General features: G+C 40.1%; 1 long non-coding RNA gene across 1 annotated transcript in view; it reads right to left on the reverse strand.

Annotated features, from left to right (window-relative positions):
• LOC108887925 (uncharacterized) overlaps positions 1 to 25,048 on the reverse strand; it is a 62,271-nt gene that overhangs the window by 7,553 nt on the left and 29,670 nt on the right. The window contains exon 3 of the long non-coding RNA XR_001961715.2: positions 5,050 to 5,129. This is a non-coding gene — a long non-coding RNA (uncharacterized LOC108887925). The remainder of the gene's footprint in view (positions 1 to 5,049; positions 5,130 to 25,048) is intronic.

Genomic DNA, 25,048 nt, shown 5'->3' on the forward strand with positions numbered 1-25,048 from the left:
TGCACCAAGAGTTCAAAACTTCTACCATGGAACCAGGTTAGCAAAAGTACAAGATGTAAGACTTGTAGTACTTTGAAACCCATAAGTAAATATTTAAAGTATTACATTAACAGTCAAAAAAGAGATTAATCGTTACTTTAAAAATTCCTTCATGCAGGTTCCCTGACATGACAGCCACTGAAATTCACACGTATGACTTATTGCCAGTGACACATCTCTCTAAAAGCAAGCAGAGCAGCACGTCCCTGTTCCAGGTTGCTCTTCCTAAACATATGATTTCAGTAACGTCCCCCACTATGATTTGGAGGTGTCTGCATGGCTGATGGGATCAGTGAACTCTAGAGAGTGGGGTGACGACCTTCCACCTCATCCATCACCCGGTGATGGACATGGGAAGCCGGTCCATGACAGGTTGGGAGGGGTGAGTTTGGGGGGGTTGGAGGGTACAAATGGGGTTAAGGATAGGGCCAGAGAGGGATCTCTGTTACAACTGCTTGGTGGCTGGAAGAACAAGGGGATGGGGGGTTTAGAGAAAAGTGTGGCCAGGATTGAGGTCAGGGATGTATGATTGGGGTATTAGATGGACCACAGTTACCCTGGTTAAATGTTTGTGTGAGGAACAAAGATGGATTATCAGGCTGTTTTTGCATGTGTTATGTGTGACAAATAAACAAAAGTGTGTTATTTAATCTTTGACAGAATTGTTCTATTTTCAGCTATTTTACAGTAGAGGACATAAAATTACATCTCTGGATTTAGTACAGTTCTCCAGCTGACATTTGTGAAAGAGCAACCAAGTCCAATTCAAATGATGAATCTGGTAATCAGGAGCAGTGTCACTCCATTCTCCAAATCTTGCTGAGGTGTAATGAGCCTCTGAGGGCCACTTGTTCCTTACACCCACTGAAACGAGGACCAATGTCATCAATCTTCAGAGTGGCTGAAGTGAAGTTGACTTTAGTCTGAAGGTGCTCCTCTTTGTTGATTTTTTTCTCATGGGCTCGGTGGAAAGCCCACGTTCCCATCACACGCCAAGAGAGTGTGCATGCGAGAGCAAGCGGGGTGTGGTTACACACAGTGCAGACAATGAGAAGCAAACCTCCGACTGGCATGGTATTGAGCTACACCACATCGTGAAGCGAGGATGCATTGCATACACACACACACACACACACACTCAGAAATGCTAGTGTGGAATGGGTTCAGTGACATTTGCCCCCGGTCATCCAAACGCCTGTCAACACCATCTACTACCATCGTTTTGTGCATGACTGTGTGATCATATGTTTTCCTCTGTCTGACCTAAATGCAGTCATGTCTAGACACTTCTTTCTTTCATTCTGCTGCTGCATTGGTCATATTGTGCTCCTCATGTCAAAAGTTTGCTTTTTCAGGAAGTTAAACAAGACTCCTTCCCCTCGAGTCAGACAGTAGCTTCATGCTTGGTATAGTGAAACCAGGAACAGGCCAGGGGTGAGCTGCCCAGTTCACTCTCACTCATAAATCTGTGGTTTCACTGTTTAGTCTTTCTACACTGGTTTTTATTTCATTTTAACTGCAGTGTTTTTTTTAAGTATGTGTTGTTTTGCCAAGACTGATGTCTTTGCATATCATGAAGCATAAAAGGTGCCCATCTTGTCTTACAGAGCAAATCAGATTAGATCCTACTCTGTAAATAAGGATAAGCTATTTTTATAATAGGAAAAACAACAGGGATTGACATAGATACTGTACATTATAATCTTCAGGGAGATTTACTCAGACTGATCCTGTTGTTTCTGACTTTCTTCTTCTGTTCATCAACATATTTGTCCAAATGATTACATATGTCTTTATCATGTTTGTGGGAGTGTGATCTGTTGCTATACCAGGATTAACTTCAATACACACACACAGACACAATATACGTTATGTGTGGATCGGGTGAAACAACAAGCTGCCCTTGCTTGTCTTCTGCTGGCCAGGGCCTCAGTGGGATGGGCAGTTTGTGAAATGACAGGACATGCCAACAAATTGCATCACTTCTGGCTCTGTGGCTGAGGACAATGGGCCACCATATGCCGAAGTGGGGAAATGAATGGAGCTCATTTGTGCTGGCACCCCAAGCCCCAGCTCCCCCCGACCCTGCTGGGGCCTCCGTGGCACCGAGGCCGACACAGACAGACGAGCCCACCCTCTGCCACGCCACTGTGCTGCTGTCCACCTCAGGATCCCATAAGCCAACTCCAGCAAATACATTATTCGATTTGTTGTCTAGTGTATGGAAATGGATGAAAAAGGGAAATCAATTGAGTTATTTTGGTAACACTTCACTGAACCGTGCTGAGACAGCATTTTATATGATTATGAGCATTTTAAAAGACACTGTAACTGCAGGATTATTGTTTGTTTTTTTTTCAGAGGTTAGTCTAATTGTTGTGGATGACATGCATCATGCGCTTATAATACTATAATACGGTATGTATACTGGATGTTTGTGTTTATCTGTCTTTATTTGTGTGTGTGCTTGTGGTCCTGTGTGTGTGTAGGCCTGGGATGATAGCAGATGATTAAGGAGTGGCTGCTCTGTTGACATGAGATACTAATGAGGATGAAATGAGAAGGTCAGGGCTTGTCTCCAGGAGGGGGGACAACCCCCACCCCCACCCCACCACCCCCAACCTCCCCCCTTCCTCCCACCATCACCACCAGCACCACTTTCCAACCCCCTCTCTCTTCTCTCCTTGTACCCCCTTGTTGCCTCCCTCCTCAGGATGGTCGGCTAATTCTCCTCTTAATCAGCACAGACCAGTGCACACAGACACACATGTATATACATAGACACAAGCACACACATATGCATTCGGGGGCCTCTGATCAGGCACTCTGAATCTTCATAATGGAGGTAATTAGCAGCTCAACAAGGCTAGCTCAGCATTATGATTAGCACCTCTCTTTGAGCGCACTCTAAACCTGACCAGACTGGCCTCTGCTGTCAATCCATTCTGTTAATAGAGCAGACATCAAAAACTTAACAAATTAGTCTACATATTAGGTTTTATGCAGTCTCAAATATTTTTATTTAAAAAACACTTTATTTTTGTCATTCACTTATTTATAGTATTATTATTATAGTATTATTTTAAGAGCAAAAATCTGAAAGTCCAATTAGAAGTCCATGGAGACTGTGAACAAGAAGAAGTGAGCAGCCCCACAAACCTCAATAGAAAAGCACATGCAGTAATGAGGAATGTCCAAATGAGTTCATTTTATTCAAGCATGTTGAAAATGTTGGGGTTTTTTTTTTTGGAATATTGTCCCAGCTAAAACTGTAATAACTAAAATTCTTTGACACTGGCTTTTCCCATGGGGATTATAGCCATATTGAACAAGGGTTTGACAGAGAAAAAGGGGATGGTCAACTTCCATAGAGTAAACATAGTTAACAATTGAATAAACTTAATAAACTTAATCACCTTTAAAGTGACATTTGCAGGATAATTACATAGATCATGGATTCACTGTTTAACTTCTACTTGTGCAGGACACCAGTAAAACTAAAACCAGCTGTCAGTCATCACGAAAAAAGATCAATGACTTATGCAGCGATGGAGGAATGTAATAATGGAACATGCAGACAAAGGTAGGAGTGATGGCCGTCCAGCGATGCAGCGAAGCGACCTGTGTGAGTGCAGGGGAGCTCTTATTAATGGAGGTGTGAGGGTCTCTATCAGCACAGTGAACTGCTGACCCCGACAACGGGAAGGAAGTGCTTGGCCAGCTGCATGCCATTTTTCATCTCTCTGATAGACCTCAAAAGAGAGGCGGGGGGTGGGGTGGGGGGGGGGGTGTAAAGAGAGAGAGAAAGAGACAGGGGTGTGTTCAATAATAATAAGAAGTTGGTCTGTGAAGTGTGGCGAAGTGTTAGATGGGGGCCTCCTAAGCCGTGACCCCTGTGATTTTAAAGAGCGTCCAGCTCACCTCGTTAATCAAAGGCTGATGCGTATCACAGTGACCCCCCCCAACCCCACCCCTTACTCCACCCAAAAGCCCACTATAGCCAGGTCCTTATTGCACTTTGTCATTTTTTCACAAGAGGTTCACTGGAAGATAAAGATCCTCAGGTTGCCACCCAGTTCAAGAGACCAAACGTAAGGAGAAGTGTTTGATTTTTGTGTGTGTGCTTGTGTTCATGTTCCTGCGTGTCTGTATCAATAAAAGGGGAAGTCAGAGGTCACGATCACTGTCCATATAAAAACAAGGTTTTGCAACACTTTGTGACTTTTATATAGCACTATATGACACACTTAATGATGCATTATATCACCACTGATTAACAAGGTTATATGAAGCCTTTTGTTGCTCTAGAGGGAGCTGGGTGAAATCTGATGAATTGCCTCCAGTGATGTCACTTGAGTCAGCGCTATTTGAGGCTCAAGACTACAAGTTTGAACATGAAAAAAACGTGGTGCGTGGAGTTAGAAAGAAGTGAGCTTACCAGACCTCTGCAGCCTACTCTTCACCTCCCATTGACGCATGAAGCTTGAGGCTACATAAGCCACTACTAGCAAACCACAAAACAAATCTCCAACTGAACTGTCTGCAGCTAACTTAACAAGCAAGCAGAATGTGTGATATATATATAAGAGATAAATTTTTTGGTTCCACTGCATCAATTTAGATTTAATTTTTTTTTTTTAACTGTCCATCGTGAGTTTGACAGCTTCACAGGAGTGTAATAAATCAGTGAAGTATTCCCCCAAGCATTTAATGACTGATACATAAGTCTTGTTTGGTTGTCAAAGAGAAGTTCCCTACTTGCTTGCTATGTGAAGGTCTGTATCTCATTCATACTTCATCATACATCTATAATGTTTTATGAATTTTACTATAATGCAGGGGTAAGTATCATGTGTTGGCATAAGCAATCTCAGAAAGCTCAAATGAACAATAGATATGATTTCTGATAAAGAGTCAATAATTTTACTTTTGTGTAAATCTTTCATGTTTGTGAAATTCCTGTGTAAATTGCCTAACAAATTTGGTGAAGACAGAAGTCCTAGCACTTACATGCAAAGTGAACTTCAGGAGTAATGTTTTTTTGGCATGTGATTTCTTCCCTTCCTGGGCATCTGACTTTCCTCTTCCTCCTGTAATGAAAAATAGACACAATTGTGTAATTCATAGAGAAAGATTTTGAAAGCATTTTTAGTATGATCAGCAAACTGTGCTTTGTTAATCAGGAAGTGACAAATTGTTAAATCTTATGCAAAACATGAGCAATCACAAAAAGTGTTACATTTTTAAGTCTTTATGTCCGTTTCATTCAAATAAAGCACTGCAACAATTATTCAGTCTCAACCAAAATATGTCATAAACATGCTGTGCATTAAGTCTTGCTTCAAACCAGTGTTATTGCTCTAAGCGTGCTCTGTTTGATCAGGAGTGAGGGAAAGAGAGAGTGGGAGAGAGAGGCAGAGGAAAAATGAGCCTGCCAGTGGTTAATTGAGCATACAGATTCCTAATGTGTCAGGCGGTGGCCTCGCAGATGAGGGATGGCACTTTTTTACGATGCATCTTCCTTTGTTTCCTCTTTAAGGCTAATGAAGTCGGCCTTCCAGTCGCCACCTGGGCCGGACGCTCAGACACCAGAGACACTCTCACATCCCCATTCACAAAGTCTAACAGCGAGTCATCATCTTCAACACACACCGCCAACACCCACCCCCTTTCAGTCAGCCCAAAGACAAATACACACACACACACGCACACGCAATGACACACACACAAGCTGAAATGCAGGCGCGTTTGTACACATCCTGTATTTGAGAACGCACGCACGTAAAAACACACACACGCATGCACACACACAAGTTGGGTTATTAGCTGGACGTTTGTGATAAACTCACACTCTGGGCTGATGTTTACAGCATATTCATTATCAAAGCCGCAGACCTGTTTATTTTTACTGTCTCAAAACAGCAAGCATCCATTATACAAAGATTTTTTTTTGTCTCTCTCGCTTGTCTTTTTTTCCTACATGCCTTTAGGTCACCCACTAATGAGCTTAACACTGAGGAAACGTGGAAGCGATTAGATGAGGCTTGGCTGTTTGAACAACGGGGTGATGATATTGTACCTTATGATTACACACATTTATATCAACAGAAACAAGAGAGGAGAAGAGGCAAGCTAGAGGGACTGTGGAGTTTCACATCCATGTCTCGCTGGGTGACTTCACATGGGTTTACCTTGTTGTGCAAGCAACTAGTGAATGATGATCGCTGTAGTTGGCAGCCCCACACTCCCTCCTTATCCTTGTTCTGCTTTAGCAAGGTGGGCCCAAACCTCTTTGAGCACCTCTGTCTTTTTTGCTGTGGCAGCTCAGGCCAAGTAGTTCTGGTCACCCAAACATGTTCAAGGTGCTCCATGACCATATGTTTGCTCACTGGGGAGCAGAGCTGGGAAGGGCTGGACTCCATGACCTTCACCCAGGTTGAGCAATGAATACTCCAGGCTCCGCTCGCTTGGGTTCATGCCAGGTGAACACAGTAGTTGAGCATCCCAGACATGAAACCGGAGCTCATCAAGGATTTGACGGCCGGAGGTGGAGAATGAGAATTTGAAGGTGGGGGATTGTCAACTTTTTAGAGAACAAGCTAACATGCTTTTTTCTCTGTGCAGACTGACTTTGTCCAAACTAGAGTTTTATGGGTGGTAAAATTTTCTAAACCTGCAGAGGGCCTTCAAACATCCTTCAGTTGATGCTGAAATAAGACAAAGTTAGAATGAACGTTTTCCACACAGCAATATGCTCATTATGTGTTGGATTCCCCAGTTGGACCACAAAGTGTTAATAAACATTTTAGCCAGATTCTATAAACAACAACAACAAAAATATGTTTAAATTTCAGTGCCATATATACTCAGGTTTTCAACATACAACACAGAGTCTTTATTTCTCACCAGCTAAGATATAACATGCAATGCGTGGCAAACACTGTATTTTACATCTCCTTTAGGTCAAAATCTTCCATTGACCAACTTCCATTTTTCACTTGTTTCATTATATATATCGATTCCTTATTTAGAAATAATCTGCTGCGGTGATTTTCCGAACAGCATTGCAGCAGAAATGCCTCAAATAGTAGCAACAGTTCCCTGTTTTAGTTCTGTTGGGTTGTAGGCAAAGGTGGTGTGGTTTTATAAGCACTTGCTGGCAGGCTTATAATACAGTAAGTTTTAGTTTCAGGTTCAGCACTTTAAAGATCACAGTCAGGGCCAAAATAAAAAAATATATGTATGCTTAAAAGTGCAATAATTAATTGCAAAAATTGAAAATTATTAGATGTTATTATTAAATATTCAAAATCAAGATACTGTACATCAGGACAATACTAGTGACCAGTGATATAGAAAATATGCTGCCTTTAACAGATAGTGGGTTCCACAGTCTACAGTTTTTGATATTGTTAAATAAGTATAACATAAGTATATAAAATTTCTATAGTTTCATACACTTTAATTTTAAATTTTTGCTTGAGAGGCTGTAAGGACATTACTTACATTTTTTATCTTTCCTCAATAGAGTTCCATTACATTATACATTTATACATTATTTAAATTATTTACAATGTATTTAGTCTGTTTTGTTTTAACCTATTTTAACACACACTCCCTCTTGAATTATATTGTCTGCATGGGTGCAGAATAAGCAGCAGATTAAACCTGAGCTGATAACTCAAAATGTCGGCATAGGCAAGTCAACAAGGGATCTTTATAGGGAGGGAAAGGGCTGAAGGAAAATGCCATTAGTCTCCAGATAATTTAAACATGTGTTGGCATTTATCTTGGTGGTCCATGTCCGAACACTAATGACAAACTCTTGTTATTAGTGGACTGAATCAAAGCCAAAGGCATGCCCACCCAAAACCTTAATCCGTTAATGTTCCCCACTCTCTAATTTGGTATAACAAAAAAATACACTAGATGCATAGGTGCTGTAGTTCTTCAAAGTAATATAAATACAGAGTAACACAACACACACTAGACGTGATTTTGTTTTTTGTTTTTTTCAGATGTCTCTCTCTCTCTCTCCATCTCAGTCCTCCACCATCAAACTTTATTTTCGTGGGAAGATTAAATATTTCTGCTTGAGAACACCCTTTAAACTATGAAATGACTGCTGTCACTGACACCCCCCCCCACCCCACCCCACACACACACACACACACATATACACACACACCACGCTCCCCTGATTTTGGATGGATAGATGGTTTGGGAAGAGGAGGAGGAGGGATGGGGGGCTGAAATATATAATCTCCTGAAAAGAATGAGGCCCTCTGGGATTTTCTCAAAGTGGCCCCTCTCTATACTGGGGCTAGGGAGGAGTGGGTGAGTGCTGGTGGTAGTGTGTGTGTGTGGGGGGGGGAGCTAAAACATGGCCACTCCACACTGTAACCTGAGTCAGAAGGGGGCCAATCTGTCAAATAATTAGCTGTTGCCCAGCACAAAGGTTTTATTTGCAGGAATTTCATCGAGGCAGGATTGAATAATATGTCTGTGTATTGTGCGGGGTCATGGGAACATCATCTCTTACTGGTGGGCCATAAAAGACGACTAAATGATAATGAGAAAAGGCTCCAGTAATTCAATTCCTCAAGCGTTGGTTTCCATCTTTCTCCCCCCTCCTCTCCCCCTTTCTCTCTGTCCTTTCTCTCCGCTCAGCTAATTGCGGAACTTGTTGTGTTGATGTTGAAGTGGCTTTATTCAGTGTGCAAGAAAACAACACGCTGTTGTATGAAAAGAGAGATATGTACATCTTAGTTTTTTATTTTTGTTTGTTGTTATGTGGTATGTAACTAATGAAGGAACTGCCTTTCCAAGGTCTGATGTCTTGGGAAAGTACAAACAAGGAATGAAAAGTCAGAAATTAATAAATAAATGTGTAAATGAATAAATAAGCATGTACACAAAGAAAAACATATTAAACAGATCATATTGAAAGAATTTATGTGAATGCCTTAGATATTTTACTGATATATTGATTGGTAAAACGTAAATGAATAGATAATCAACAGCATGTGCTTCCCACTCCCAAACTCACCGGCTCAGTTGTCTTTTTGTACATTGACCCCTGACCTTTGAGAGCACCCAACCAGGAAGTGGATAGTGTTAAAAGGGATTGATTGGTTTGTGGTCTATAGATGATTGTTTATATCATTCCATACTGGAGGTTTGACCTTTGGTGACCCCTCTGTGGACCAATCCGCTGAGAGCCATGACCTGCATCCATTTGCAACAGCGCTAATTAGCTTTGACGGGCCCCAAGTTTTTGCGTCAGGGTTGTAAAATGAAGCCCTGCAGTGCCCTGATTGAAGAAAGACGTGGCGCGGCTACTCCACTTCATGCCTACCATTTCCTCCTGCCGAATGTCAAACACATTAAACTTAATGTACCAGCAAATCTTACTCAATTATTTGTATGTTGTTGAGGTGTGCGCACGTGTGTGTTTATGTGCGTGTCTGGTGGCCCTAAATGGTGTTCATATGTCAGTGTATGTTCAGCTGTCTGAGCACACTCAAGCATGCTGGTGTTTACATGTGCGAGGGGGAGAGACGGAGCGGGAGACAGAGAGTTTGCCGTTTCGCTGGTATGTTCATGCGGGATGAGGTTACACATTGTGCAACACATTGTGGAACGATGAGAAAACTTGCTTTTAAGTAAAATAATTGGATTATTGCATCCTGTGATCTCGCTAATTATAATGAAAGCAAGCTTACAATTTTCCAATTATTATTCTATGCCGATTTTGTTCCTCTCTAATAAAGAGGAGCACTGATGCAAAACAAAATGCCAGGACTCCATTTCCTGCTTGTGCCTTAGAGCTATTCAGAGATGAGGGACGTACACACCCTCCAAATATCACCCCCAATACCCCACATAAAACATCTGACTGCAGAGCATACACAGCCCCCCACAATGACACATAATAGTCACCGTGTACAGTATTTCTTCTCTGTATGAAATACAGATAAGCTTTAAAAAGTGAAGATTATTGATCGAGTTTTAAGATAAATCACTAATGTTTGGAATAAAAAGGACAGTACAGTTTAGTTTATGTGCTTTATTCTCCACTGTGTCCTTGGTTACCAGGCATCAAATCGACATGAGTCACTCACTCTGCCTCTGACAAATCATTGTATTAAATCTCCTCCCCTCACAGTATCTTCTACTCTGCCCCTGCTCCTCCTCCACCGCATGCACAAGCACACACACAAACACACACATACACACATTCGTGCCTCTCAGTATCAGTCACTCATACGTCTCTCTACCCTGCCCGTCAGTCTTCCACCAAATTCCCTGGATCACAGTACATCTGACAGTATTTCATCTTGGATTTGAGGATAAGTGAGAGGATTTCAGTTCAAGCTCAGAGCTTAGCATGAAAACGCTGCTCAGTGTGAAAAGCTAAGGGTTTACATGATGTGAGACCCCACCTCCCCACCCCAACCTTTATTTTCCTCCTGTGTTGCTCCCTTGCTCTCTCTCTCTCTCTCTCTCTCTCTCTCTTTCCCTCTTTCCAGGGTTTTGTTGATTTAGCTGTGAGTGGCTGCCTGACACAACATTGGCTAACTCCTAAAGGAGCTAAATACAGTTAACCCTATTGCATAGTTATTCTATCACTGGACTCCGAGGGGAACACAAAAAGGATGTATTTTAATTAAGCAAAACCCAAGGGCTTCAGTATTACTACAACCACATGGAGGTGGAGACAGTGAGATGAGGAAAAGAAAGAGCAGGGATTGGGCAGTGTGGATGGAGAGAAAATGTAATGTTTGAAGTCATACTGCATGATGCACCTTGTGTAATTTGACTTGTACAGGCTTTCTTGATATCATCTGGGTGAATGCTTTTGTACTGAAGTTGCAGATAATAATTTATGTATACATTTCAGTGTAATTATGCTAGCAATAAAATCTTTTTGTAGTGTAAAGTCAGAGTGGCAAAGTCCCTAAATAACATTCATATTGTGGTCATGTTACATCATAGCTGGACAACAACAAATTAAATGTGACCAGTTTAAGGATAAGATGATTAAGCTATTGGAAGTTCTTTTATTTCCCCATCTGCCTATTAGTCCTCCACCACCTTCCTCAAGAAGGAAAGCTCCATTTTGAACAGGAAGGACATCTCCCACTTCAAACCTACCAAAACCCATCCTGAAAACAAGGGTTTAGTCGTGTTCCTCTCTCTCAAAGTAGCTTTTAGGCTTTATTTTTTGGGCCCTGTCTCTAGTGTAAAACAATCCAGTAGATTTCCTGCCAATACCAACTGAACTGAACGCAATTTAAAATAAAATGCAGTGGCTGATATAAACTGCCAGTCTTCCTTGGTTATAGTCTAATTTACATGTAATTACAGTAATTATACTAATGCCTTCAAATTTCTGTGGTATGATTTAGTTAGCATGGTAGGACTGATGAGTGAACTGACTTGTGTTTCTGCCTGTGTGTGTTGCAGATTTTGCTGCAGCATACATGTCTAACAGACTCTAATAACAGGTGAAGGGTTAGAGTGAACCTCCACCCCCCACCCCAACGCACACATAAACACACACATATATCTGAAGCCTAGGTTAACCCTGGAAATAAAGAAATAAAGGTATTACATGGAGAACCTGAGGAGAATCTTGAATGCCAGTTGCTGGTAGGAAAGATGGATTGCCTGAATTCTCCACCAATCACCAAACAACACATTGGCTGCAGCATTGATTGATGAAGTATTTAAGTCGTCAATCTCACATCACCTGCTTTTCTTCTCTCTCTTTCGCCCCAATGGCCGTAGAAAAGCTATGCTGTGTCTGCAGATCGGATGAACCCTGACCGATGGAAAACTTAGAAGATTTTTAGCTTTTGGGATCAATTTTTTTTTTAAAGGTTGATGATGAGTCTGAATACTGTTTTAAAATTAAGCCAAAAATGCCAAAATTGTTCAAGTCATGTTAACAGTGATTTTGATTTGTTTCAGCCTGTTCACCACAGACAGGTGAGGTGAACACCTTTTTAGGGACACACAGCTTGTGTGACAGATCTGACAATAAGTCTCTGTGTGTTTCCAGTGTCTATATTCAAGCAGTCATTTTCCAAACTGCACATTATGCTGCCACCACCAGCCTGGCGATACTAAATAATAGGCCTCCTAACTTTGCCCAGTGTTATTGATTACAAATCATGATGAACAATAATAATACTGATAAAAATGGAACATTAGCTTTCACCTTTGACCTTATTCACAGACCTTTTTGTTCTGATGATGTATTCAATATCATAATCATGCTTGAGTACACTTGGTTTGAAAAAATCAATGGTATTGTGCTCATAAGCAGAGAGAAAACATCACACCTGTGTTGACAGTGCATTGGAAAGCAAACACAGAGCCACTGTTTTCCAGACTTATGCTGAAGAGGCCATTGATCCACCGGTTAACCTATTCTCCTGCATCAGTACAGCAGCAAACCCCTCAGAGGAAAGCGACCCCCCCACCCCCCAGCCCGGCCATTGTTTCCCTCCACTAATATGATACCCCCTGAAGGTTCTCCACAGACCTCATTTCTAATCAATGCATGTGGTTGGTGGGATCATCCTGTCTCTGCAAATTAATGACTTCACTTTTTTCTGTGGTTTCATTCCATCGATTTGTTTTATTAGCCCATTGATCTCCATGCGCCCCTCCCCCCCTTCGACCCACCCTCTCCCTCAACCATGTGCTTCCTCCTTGCTTATCAATATGAGAGCTGATGGCATCAATTCAAGAAAAAATACATAAATAAATAAAATTGCTTCCTTCGTCAACTGATGACTTGGTAAAAAAAAATGGGTGGAGGAAGAGGTGCATACTGATGGATGAGACTAACTCTGGTTATCAAGTACAGTATCATGTTGATTTGTGTTGTTTTGTAAGGAGAAGTCAAACTAACTGGTTCCCACTATTTACTCTTCAGTGAAATTAGTTCCATGGTTGAAGCAAAACATACATCCACTTATGTAAGGAAGGCTTTTACATCTGAGATATAATGCAAAAAATACTCAGTATTTTTCATGTTCATGTGAGTCCAAATTATGCATATCCAGGTTAAAGGAATCTGGTTTTATTAGTTTAATACAACTGTCATGGTCTAAATCACTTGGACGTTCATCTGGTCAGGGCTCGCTGGTCTTATTAACAGCCATATCTAACTCTCTCCCCTATAATTCCCTTTGAGATCCGAACAAAAGGATAGGAAGTGCTTTACTCTGACAAGTCAGACTTCACTTCACCGGAGGAATTACAGCTTTTCATTTTCTGTCACTGGAGCGTTTTAGTGAGGTGCCCCACTAGCATAACGATGTTCTTTCTCTCTTGTTTTATGAGTTGAGCCATGCACAAAGACTTGATTCACAGTAATTACACATGAAAACACAAATGCCGATGTATATATGCAAAGTTTAAAGTACACTCACTGAGAGACAGCCGCAAAAGTACACATGCTAGATATTCTAATGCTGAAAGAAATATGTAGTCAGAGCTTTATGAGCCACACAAAGACTTACACCCTCAAGTGAAACAAAAACACACTAAAGTCCCTAAAGGAAACAAAATTCAAATGTGTGGTTGTTCAAGTCAGCCCCATGTCCATCAATGCTGGTGTCTGAATCCATTAGGATAAACACAGTTTGCATTCTCTGGACAACTGCAGTTACACATTGTCCTTTCACAGCCTCTGCCATGTTATTTCTGTCTTTCCTGAGCCATTAAATAGTGACACATAGCCATCTAAAAAAACAAGCTGAAGTAATACTAAAGGCTGTAAAATGTCTGGCCCCACCCATCCTCCCTCCCTCTACCTCATTCCCGTGTCTTCCACTCCTCTATTTGCTTGAGTCGCTGTATTTTCCTTACACATATCTCTCATCAGCCTCTATCGTGATTACATGCAGTGTATTTAATTCAAAATATTCTGTCAAACCGGTAGCAGCAAGTGCTCATCTAAAGCTATACACCTATATGAAATCCTCTCAGCAATATCCAAGAGGCAACATGTTTCAACATTAGACCACCCAAGTGCCCAATTTATACAAGTTACAATATAACTTACTATAAGGATGGTGTTACATGTGGGTTAAAAGTTACATATTTTTTAAGTCGGATTACTCTGCATTCAAATATTTATTGCCGTCTAGCATGCACAGTCAAGGAAGAATATTAAATCTGCATCATCCCCCTTCAAAGCCCCAGTGATGGTAGGTGTACGGCACATGCACATACAGTATCCTACTCTACGGGATAGTGCTTTTCAGTAACAATATCTTGAGAATGTCCATGTTCAAAGATGAGAAAGAGACTATCAAGCACCCCGCTCCCCCTCAAAACTGCATGTTTATCCAGCTTGTGGGAATTCCTGTTCCTCAGGACGGATCTGGAGTCGTCATGATTGGCAAAATTCCCGTCCCGCCCTGCTCTGCCGGGCTCTTTCATGGAAATCACATCCCACACAGATAGATGATTACTCACTTTCCCTCCACATAGACATTACACTGCTGACCTGGCAGCAGGGCAGATGGCTAGTGTGTTTATAAATAACAGTGAGGTCACAGAACTATGCACACGAGTACACATGCAAAGATGTAGACATTTTTGAATTTATACTTTAGCCGCTTAGTCATGTGACAGAACAGCTTACAAGGACTACGCTTACACATTTAAAGGGACACTCCACTGATTTTACTCTCGAAGTAAAGTTTACTTGTCATGAGTAGTTCTATTCAACCAGTAAAAATAGCTGTATAAGGTCGTCCCTCAGTTTTAAGTGTGATACCAAATCTCTGGACTACCCCTTGAGAACAAAACACACACACACACACACACACACACACACACACACACAAATACATTTAAATTACAGATTGCTGGCAAAAATGTTGGTGGATTCATCTAAGTAGCCTCCTGCCATTATTGTGTGCTCAAAGCAATGAGATTAACATGCTGCAACAAGTGGAATGGGGAGTTTGCCTATTTTTTTGCCCTTGGTTTTGCCTCTCAGGCCATTTACACTGGCCCATCTCAGTGGTGGAACCTGTTGGGCTCACAAAGGAATGTCTGGAGACACTATTGTGGGCTGAAAAAAGTAACCTCCTCACAATTGTGTTGTTTGGTGACAAATGTATTTAATCCATATTCTTATTTACAGTTTAGATTCTCCTAAAAATCTGAACTACCAAATTTTCTGTCAGAAAGTATCAGATATCACTACAGGAAACTAAAAAAGAATGTAAATAGGTTTAGTGTAGGAATATAATTTTGGATATACTACTGTTAATGTGGAAAGAAAAATAACAAATTGCCATTTTTAAAACCAAACGTATAGTTCGGTGTGTATGTTGCAAAATGAATAAACATGAAAGTAATAGCTCTATTCATAGTAAGTCAAAAACTTCTCATATGGCCAAAAATCAAGGACATTTACATAGATGTGTGTACTTCCTCTACCTCTAACTTCCATAATCTTGATGCTATTATCTGTAATTTATACATGGGATTCAGGTCATAAAGATTTATCTGGGTGATTAAACGTTGTATGCTGTTCAGCACATAAATGGGTAGGTAACTTGGGTTTAGGTGGGTTTAGCCACCACTGCATCCCTTCATCTCTCTCCTGTCTTTACATAAATCCTTTCAGGGCTTCTGGCAGCAGTTTCCTGCTCTTTCATCTGGCTCCCTTGTGGTAGGACCATTAGCCCAGCCTGTATACCTGCAAGTGTTTGGGAGGCAGCTGGCTCTGGACACTCAGTGCCTGCACGGGCCCAGGGGCTGCTGGGACCTGGGAACGCTGGCACCAAATACCGATGGGTAATTAGACCTTCATTCAAGAGCGAATGTGGCAAGCATTAGACACAAGGCTCTTTCCGGTTCAATTCATATCTCCATCCTGCCTTCCTTCCTCTCCAAACAACTATGTTCCATCCTCACTTTTTTTCTCATGTTTTTGTTTTTCCAGTCTTGGACAATCCACAATCTCAGGTCAAGATATTGGATTTTTTTTTTTAGAGGAGAACATCTAGAGCTTAAGAGGCCAACTAGCTGTCAATCAACAATGGGTAAATATAATTTTATTTATTGTGCATATTTATTTGCATCATTATAAATAGGCTATCTAAGACCATCAGTTTGAATTGGAAAAGACATTTTGGGAAAAGGGATGAATCAAAAGAGCAGTCTAACAACTCTTGGCTTTTGAGTTTTAATTGAAGTCAAAACCACTTAATTAACATGGAGAAATTATTGTAGATATGACAAATATAATTATGTGTGCTCTTTTAAAGCAAACCGAAATGCTTTGGAAAATTGCATTTTTTTTTTTTGTGAGAATAAGAATGAATTCTGAAACCATCCATAAAAGAAATAAGTACTGCATTTTCTTTTATTATAGAAATTAATAAAAGCTGAAGTATAGCTAAAGTGGCTCCTAATCGCCTACCCACTTAAAAACATTAGTGGAAAAAAAAGATTATGCTTTTTAAAAAAAAAAAAAAAAAAATTCTAAATTTCGTCACAGAGGCAGGTACAAAAGAAGCTGTAGAAGTGAGATGATATAAGCTTAATATATTCATGTGGCTCTGTTATGTGCCACATAGTCTTTTTGTGTGTTGTGAGAAACATGACAGCAGTTGTTTCTCATGTAAGAGGAAAACTATGAGAGGCCCCTTCTAGTTTTGTGGTGAAAGGTGACATAACCCATAATTCCACTCAAACCACAATGTTCTTTTATCAGATGTTCCTCCCTCAGACTGTGAGAGCGGTTCACGTGACAAAGCAGTCACAAATGGCAAATGACTGAATTGCTGTAAGTGCACAGAAGTATGGAAACCCATATATATATATATATATAGGAGAAATGTCTACCTACCTGGCTACTTAACCAATGACCTAAGCTGGTTTGTGAACTTGGTTATCACTCAGCAGAAAGATCTGCTATTAATGGTAAGTATTAACTGGTTAATTTATAGGCTCCTTCGCAGTGTTGAGACTTCAAAGATGTTTCTGAGAAAAATTCTGTGGGAAGAAACCTAGGTTTCTCTAGCTAACAGGAGCTAGTCAGTTAGCAAGCTGGCAGTTGGTGGGCCTGTCATGTAGCAGGGAACATATGATTGGCTGAAAGGTGGGGGGTCAGAGTTTGGTGACAACTCCCATCCTATGAAAAGTAATATTATGAAATAAGATATGACACACAATATATACTATTTTCCATTGGGAAAATAGTGTTTAAACAGACAGAGTTTTAAAATCAAATTTCTACAATAAAATCAAAACTAACTTTGTTTATATAAAATAACAAGCATGAAGCATGATCTTGATCTTGATTCAGATTTGTACATTCTGATTTCATTATTCATGTGATCATTTATTTTATGACATCATAATTAGGGCCCGAGCAACGAGTTGCGTGGGCCCAACGGGGCCATGCAACGAGTTGCAAGGTCCCTCTTGTTATTTATTTGATATTGAACACTTCTCCGTACAGAATGGCAGAAAGTTGTGGATATAAAGCAGCTAAATTTTGCTGATCATAATGAGAAATAATTAATTCCCTCATTAAATCCTTGTGTCACAGGTAAGGGAGGTGTGAATAGGCTGACGGGCTGCTCTTTGCTGTGCAATGAATTGAATCAGAGGGCTGGCGAGGATGCTGCTTTTAGCGGTCAGGGAAAAACACTGGGTCCAAATTAGCATAAACAGGAACACAAAAGAAAAAGGGGAGAGGAATGAAACAGAATAGTGTTGTCAACAGGACCCCCCAGTGAGGAATTTCAATTTCATATATCTAATTATCCCTGTCAGATGGAAAGAAGTGACAAAAAGCTGTCTTTGTTCTCTCTCTTTATCTCCCGCATCTCTCTCAATTAATTTCAGCATACGAATATGACTAATTGTCTCTCTGCAGCTCTTCAGCCACATAAATAATAATTTTGGCCCATGTTGGAGGGGGGGGTGGGATGTTCACGCATCAGTTTATGATATTTGAACACAATGGATTGTGCATAATTCAGGTGATCACGTTAGCAGGCCGATGCAACCTCTCTGTAGGCATCACCCTCTGCCCCACTGTCTTGTAGCCTGCATAATACCTCTATACTTTCCCTCTTTTGTAAACGAGAGTGTTATGTCTCTCATTTCTGTCATTGGGATTGTTTCTTTGTTTGGAGTGGTGATATTAGCATCATAATCAGACAGAAAGAAAGAGGCGGCAGTGATGACTGATTTATGCATGGTTTGTGTGGAGAGACCAACAAAACCAGTAAGCATGTACTGTGTATTTTCATCAGATATGTGCTGTGTTTATTATTTCAGTCATTCATGTGCTAAATAATGTGAATACAATTTCCCCATCATACAGTACTTCAACAACAAAACTTTTTGAGTGGATTGGTTTATTTTCCATAAAATAATAAAAAGGTCCTTCTTTTTCAAGATAGAGAGAGTGGCAAAGAAACATTCAAACTATTCTTTATCAAGTGTTTTCAGCCTTCATACATATTGCGTTACCATAAAGGTATTACACTCTGATTTACATTTAACTCATATTGCAAGGTTTGTGACTTTGACAGTGATTGTGTAATTAATTGCTGTCCTATTCACACCAAGAGACCTTGTGTTTTCCTGTATCTCAAAGAAAAAAAAATCAAGAGAAGAGGAAGGCCAAAAATATTCCCTCCTGAAAAGATGTTTTATCACATTGACAATGGCATAAAAAGCCCTTGAAGGATCTACTAAAGTGATGACATTTGTTTATTCAATCAAATCCTTCTAAAAAACAATCAGCAAAACCTAAACATAATGAGCCAAACATCCAAAACCTGTCTAAACAAAGCTGCAGTCGAGCCTCAGCACTCCAACCATAAAACATACCCACTCATTCACTCACAGAGAGACAGAAAGGGGGAGAGAGGGAGGGGAGGAGGGGGGGGTGGTATTGTTACATTTCATTAGACACATTCCTTCTCTGTGGACTCTTGACCAGTTGCCATGGCATTTTAGCTGACCACATTTCATATCAACCTCTCTAACTCATTCTCTCACTCTTTTTCTCTCTGTCTCTCCGTCGTCTGTCTGACAACATAAGAATGGCTTTGATGACACTCAATTGTATGTAATAAAAAATGTGGAACTTGAAATCTTGAAATTTGATTTTAAGCTAACAATAAATAAATTAATGAATTAGTTAATAAAATCTTATTGTACATGAACCTTTTCCCCTTTTGGATTACCATAGATCCTGACTTTACAACATGTTAATTCATATACTGATACTGAATATTGTTTGTTGTGGGGTGTAAAATTGTTCAGTATGGACATAGTTGATGGTAATTTTGGGTTGTGTTGTCAGCCTAAATGATTATCAAGGTGCTAACACCAACTGACTATAAACACTTTAAATCACATCTTTGGCTATACATTGCACTCTAACACACCACAGAGACTACAGCCTGCATGCACATTCCTCACGTGCATGAGAGGAAATAACCAATCAGTCATGTGTATTCACACTTCAAATAAGCAGAAAGGCAACAACTGCTTTGCTTATAGGTGTCATTGTCAGCCCATGGTCTCTGATTGAGCAATGTCTAGAATAAGAATAAGAAAATGCACTTGAGGAAATGGTTGAAATTGTTGATTGGCCAGAAAGAACAACCAGTTAAATTGCCTACATTTAGCGTTCTCTTTTAATGACTGCCTACAGCAGCACTTCAGCATTCTGAATTGGCTAAATAGTGATGTACAAAGGAAATGTAGCCAATGGTATGTTGGTCAGGGCTCCTAAAGTTTTTATTTACCTATTTAGTTTTTTCTTGAACTCAATCTGTAGATCAGATCAATAATTCTGCCTCCAGTGGATCTCTTCCTGTGAGAAATATTAGTAAAACAAAAAATAAATAAATAAATAAATAACAAAATAAAAAAATAAACTGCTCAGTCGAGGTTATTACTGTAATTGACACCTGTTGTAGTCAGAACAGAAAATGGCATTCAGTTGCCCTTGGTGAAACAGACTGCAACAAAATGCGACCTGTCACTCAAATCCAGTGGTACAATTTTGTCACAAAAGTTTCCATACACACATTAATTTGCATTTTTCCATCAACAGTCAAGTGTTTGCGCAAAAGACGATAACAAAAGGAGAAAAAATTGATTTGCATTCGGTGTATAAGTAGTTCCAGGACAAGGGCTGTTAAGTTTGAAATTAACATGTAAACAGTTGGAAAGTCTGCCCTGCCACCCCCCATCCCCTTCTCCTTAACCCCCACCCCTGGTTCCCTTTTAGCGCCTTGATAAATAAACATAAAGCCTCACACAAAGACCGCCTTGTTCCTTTAAATGGGCTACTTTTTAATGGAGACATATATTTCCAGGATTATATCAGCATTCAGTTGCAAATTTTGAGTTTTAATACTCCAATTGGAGCAGTCTATGAATAAGAGTATCATTTGAATGCAGGGAACACCTGGTGCTGAGGGCTGGACTATGAGGGGGCTTCGAGCTGACCTGGTGTCAGTGCCAAAGCTTCACTTGTTCCCAGCCTTTCCATTCAGATTCTCACAGCCTAAGCCTTCACTATAGTACTGTAGATCATAATGCACATGTAACTTATGATCATATATCACAAATACCAAAGAAGTGACTTGAAGAAGCAGGTTAAGTTTGGGAAGGTTGGAAGTACAACATTTTTAGAATAAGAAAGCAATGAAGGGTCTGAGATTGTAGTACAGCAATTTAAACTGATATTATAAACACTACATAGAAATTACAGTGCAGTTGGCAGCCAAGACTGACTTTTACAGAATTTACACAGATTTTCAGCACTCCTGCAGGCTGTCATATCAGCATCTATTCAACACTGCAGTTTGTGCTGCAAAAGCACTTGCATGTAAATTGAGGGGAAATCATCTAATCATTCTCTGAGATCATTTTTGGCCAAGTCAACTGCACCTGGTTTACACTGTCATGTTGAAATGAAGATCTCAAAATTCTCTCCTGTAACAGGAATAACAACAAAACTACAGAGGTTTTTTTTTTTTTTTTTACATTACTTACTTGGCTGCTTGAGAGGAGAGGGGGGTGGGGGAAGTTGGAGGGAATGAGTAGTACTATTTGGAGGAGAGAGGAAGGGGTACAGGGTCTATTCGTATGCGCCCCACATCCACTCAACACACAATCAGGCCTGTATTGCGTTTTGCAAATTTATACCCAGGATGTTGGTTTAGAGTGTTTCCCTGAAAAAAAAAAAAAAAAAAAAAAAAGGAGAGAGAGAGGATTTTTTTCAAGTAAGTGTCTGCTTTCATGAGCAAGAGTGATTGAGGCACACAAACAAACCTTTGTTTCCTAGCTCACAGATGCAAGGACCAAGCTCTGATTTACGCCCCACCCTGGGACACATTTGCACCTTTTTAATACTTTGAGTCTCAGACTGTATGAAAAAATAGTACTAAATGTACTAGTAGAGTCCCACTTAAGTACTATGTGATGAAATTTAGCAAAACTGTGATTTTTTTTTTATTTAAAAGCAAACATCTTTTGTGGTTACGGCAACACAAATCCTAAAATAAAAGTGTCACCCCAGTGAGTGACATGTACTACACTGTACATCCACTAACCATTCAAACCAGCCTCTCTTTCTCAAAACAGTGTTATTTTTGCAATGGCTGGAGAGCTGTATGTATGACAAGCCAATCTATAGCCAGACACAGACAGTCAAAGGCAAAGGGAAGAAACACTGAAGTCAACAGACATTGACTTTCCTTTTCCCTGTTTCAGATGATGAGACAATGGCTGTAAATGAACATTTAGGTTTAAGCTTTTACTGTTAAACTCATATATCAGGTCTTCAGAGATCTGTGACCATACTTATGTGTTTTTACTTATGTTAAGCTTCTGAATACTTCTTCCACCACTGAAAGTCAAACAATAAAACAAACTCAGTAATCTGTGTTGTGTCATGCGTTAATCATGAGCAGTTGCAGTGCAACACAGTAAATGTGTATGTACTGCATTATAGTGGCAATGTACAGCGTTCCCCCTCTAATGTAGTGTCAGTGTTAGTGCCACTGTCCCAAAGAAGAATATAGGAAGTTTAACCATTGCTCATTTTAGAAAGGTCACCGCTAAGAGACATTTGTTTAGATTATCAAATAGACAATCAATCATCTGTTTGTTTTTGACTGCTAGCTGTAGCGTTAGCAACATGGCTACCACTATCAGCCTGGCTATCAAATCAAGAAACAACCATAAGCATCCAAATTTTAACTAGAAACCCTGACTTCAGTGCTGTGATAAAGGCAAAAACCTGGTTGTATTAATAAGTACGCAGGCTTTGTTATTTGCATTAATACAGGACATGATGCCAACTGTTGGTTTTACCGAAAGCACTGTCCTTTCTCTGTTTTGGTTTTGGTGGCAGATATACTTCATTTGTGCCTTAAATAATAATTCTGCAAAAATTCATGTTGAGTGGCAAGATGGAACTGCATGATGAAAGCAAGGTTTGTAGGGAACCAATCAAAACTCAGATAGTGTCATTATTCTAAAACCTTTAAATTGTACCGTTAACATTTACTACACAATTATATTTTAAAACAGAAGTTATCCATTGTCACCTTAAATATTACAGACTACAATGACTGATTGGAAAAGACATTAAGATTAATACTATATTAATAAAAGTTTATAAGCAATTTTCTCTTACAGTGTGGCCCAATTTGTTTCTTAAAAAGCAACTTCCAGGTTATTCTTTTTTAAAATTTATACTTAATGTTGTAGTAGGAGACAGACTGATAGAAGTGGATACTCGCTGATTAGTGTCTGCAACGGGTAACTATCAATACTCCTGCCAGTAGGAGACGACCAGTACTAGTTTGTTATATGCTGATATGTGATGTGATGTGAAACTTTATAATGTTGTGATGAGAAGGCAGCGTTAGCCATCGTTAGCTGTCATTAGCTAACGCCGTTCACTCACTGAGACATCTGCCAAGTCCACTTGTTCTCCTCACACCATAACTCAGTCTCTCTCCTGTGGCTGTTGTTTCTCCTGACTCTGGTCTGTTCCTGGTCTCTTGAAAGCTCAGCAGGCTCCTAATTATACAACTATGCACACAAATATACATTTTCAACCTCTTGAGTTTCAGAACTCTCATTTGGATCCTTATTTATTAATGTTAAACTTGCTCTAAGTTTGCCGGTATTCCCAATGCTATATCACTTCCAGTTTGTCGTTTTTAGATGCTGAAGGAAAATTCTCTCACAAAAACGGCTCCAGAAGTCACTGTAGTGTATATATAAGTATATATTTTTGAAAATCTAGTTTCTATATCATTTCCCTATGCACTGATTCACTGTGGACTCCAACCTGCAAGTTGCTCTTTAAGTAACCTGTCTTTGTAAGACCCAAGGAATACGAACAATGTATGCACTTGAGACTGTTACTGAATTCCTTTATCATCATCCAAAAGATTTTTTTTTAATGTTCACCATAGTTGCTATTTATACACTTCTAGCCTAACTTGTTTTCCTGCACTGGATTTGCATCAGTGAAAGTTATAAATTTTGTTATCCAAATGATGGGTTTGTAAAATGTGCACTACATCAGGTCAGTGCATTATATTTGCTGAGCTGAGAACACAGTCAAGTTGGCAGGCTGCTGACAACTTGTTTACGTCAGTCCCAATTAATAATTAGTTTAATGATTTGAGCGCTTGACATGTGCCCCGGACAAATGCGGGCAGGAAAATGCACACACAGTGCTGTTTGCATAAATCTGCCATTTCAGCTGGGGTTGAGGGGGAACAGAGGGGAGAGAGAGAGTGAGAGAGAGAGGTGGGGGAATTATAGGACTCAGATGTGTGTGATTGGCGGTTCCCTTGGCTCCCAGGGTTAGAGAGTTCAGAGAAAAGCCGATTATTGCTCTCCCTCAGGTCAAGCCTTCATAAATAAACAAGGGGGGAGCCTGAGGCACCGTGTTTTAGTATGATTAGCATATCATACAGCCTATCGACAAGGCACTTATCATATTACAGGACGGCAGTCCTCAGAGCACACAGAGGTTACATGTACAGGGTTGCTGAACATACATCTCTGTTCATTAGAGGGGTCCTCAGGGGAGAGAATAAATCATATCAGCACGTGGTTATGGCAGCACAGGCGTTTGACTTCACCATACAGATGTTAACCAGGGACTTCAATAAGTCAGAGAAGAGCAGACAGTTAGCTTTACACAGAGGAACAGGAGGGGAGATGAGTGGAAATGATGTGGAGAACTGATAGAGAGAGAGGTGTACACTAAGAGACAGAGCTGCGGTACTTGAGACTAATCTCTCGACCACTTCTCTGACACCTTAGACTTGTCCTAGTCTCTTGAGTATTTGAGCTCAGCCATTTTGGGATCCTGATGCAGCCAGCTGAATGTCTGCTGTGTCCATGTGTTGGTTAAAGTTATCCATAACAAATGATCCTATAATGACTGGTGAAGTTCTATGATATGAAGAGGGTTAAGGTTAGGGTTAGGGTTAGATTTACAGTGCAGATATGGTATGTATTAGTATTCATTTTGCTAGTTAATGCTAGTACATGTTAATGAACTAATCATGGTTGCAATATCTTATACAGTGACCTGCACTGTATGCAGAATCAGACATTCATAAATAAAAGAGTGTCCTCCACTGCCCCAAAATATCTCTTGTGCAGGAGATGATTTAGCAGCTTGACCTATAGTAGTACTGGGAAAACAGAACAAAACAAACAAAATTGCTGTGATGCTAAGTGAGCAGGAACTACGGAGTGAGAGAGCGGTTCTGCTCAAGCAGCTAGACTTTGTAAATCATACCTGGATTTACTGTTGCATCACTCCATTTACTTCTGTGAACATGTAAACACTGGGTTTTCAAATATGCCACACACCAGAGCAACACCTGTAATCATGTTTATACACAACTAAGGATACTGTAAATATTTCAGTAATGACAACTAGATTAAA

Source organism: Lates calcarifer, linkage group LG15 (assembly GCF_001640805.2).
Source record: "Lates calcarifer isolate ASB-BC8 linkage group LG15, TLL_Latcal_v3, whole genome shotgun sequence".
In the NCBI taxonomy this organism is placed as follows: domain Eukaryota; kingdom Metazoa; phylum Chordata; class Actinopteri; family Centropomidae; genus Lates; species Lates calcarifer.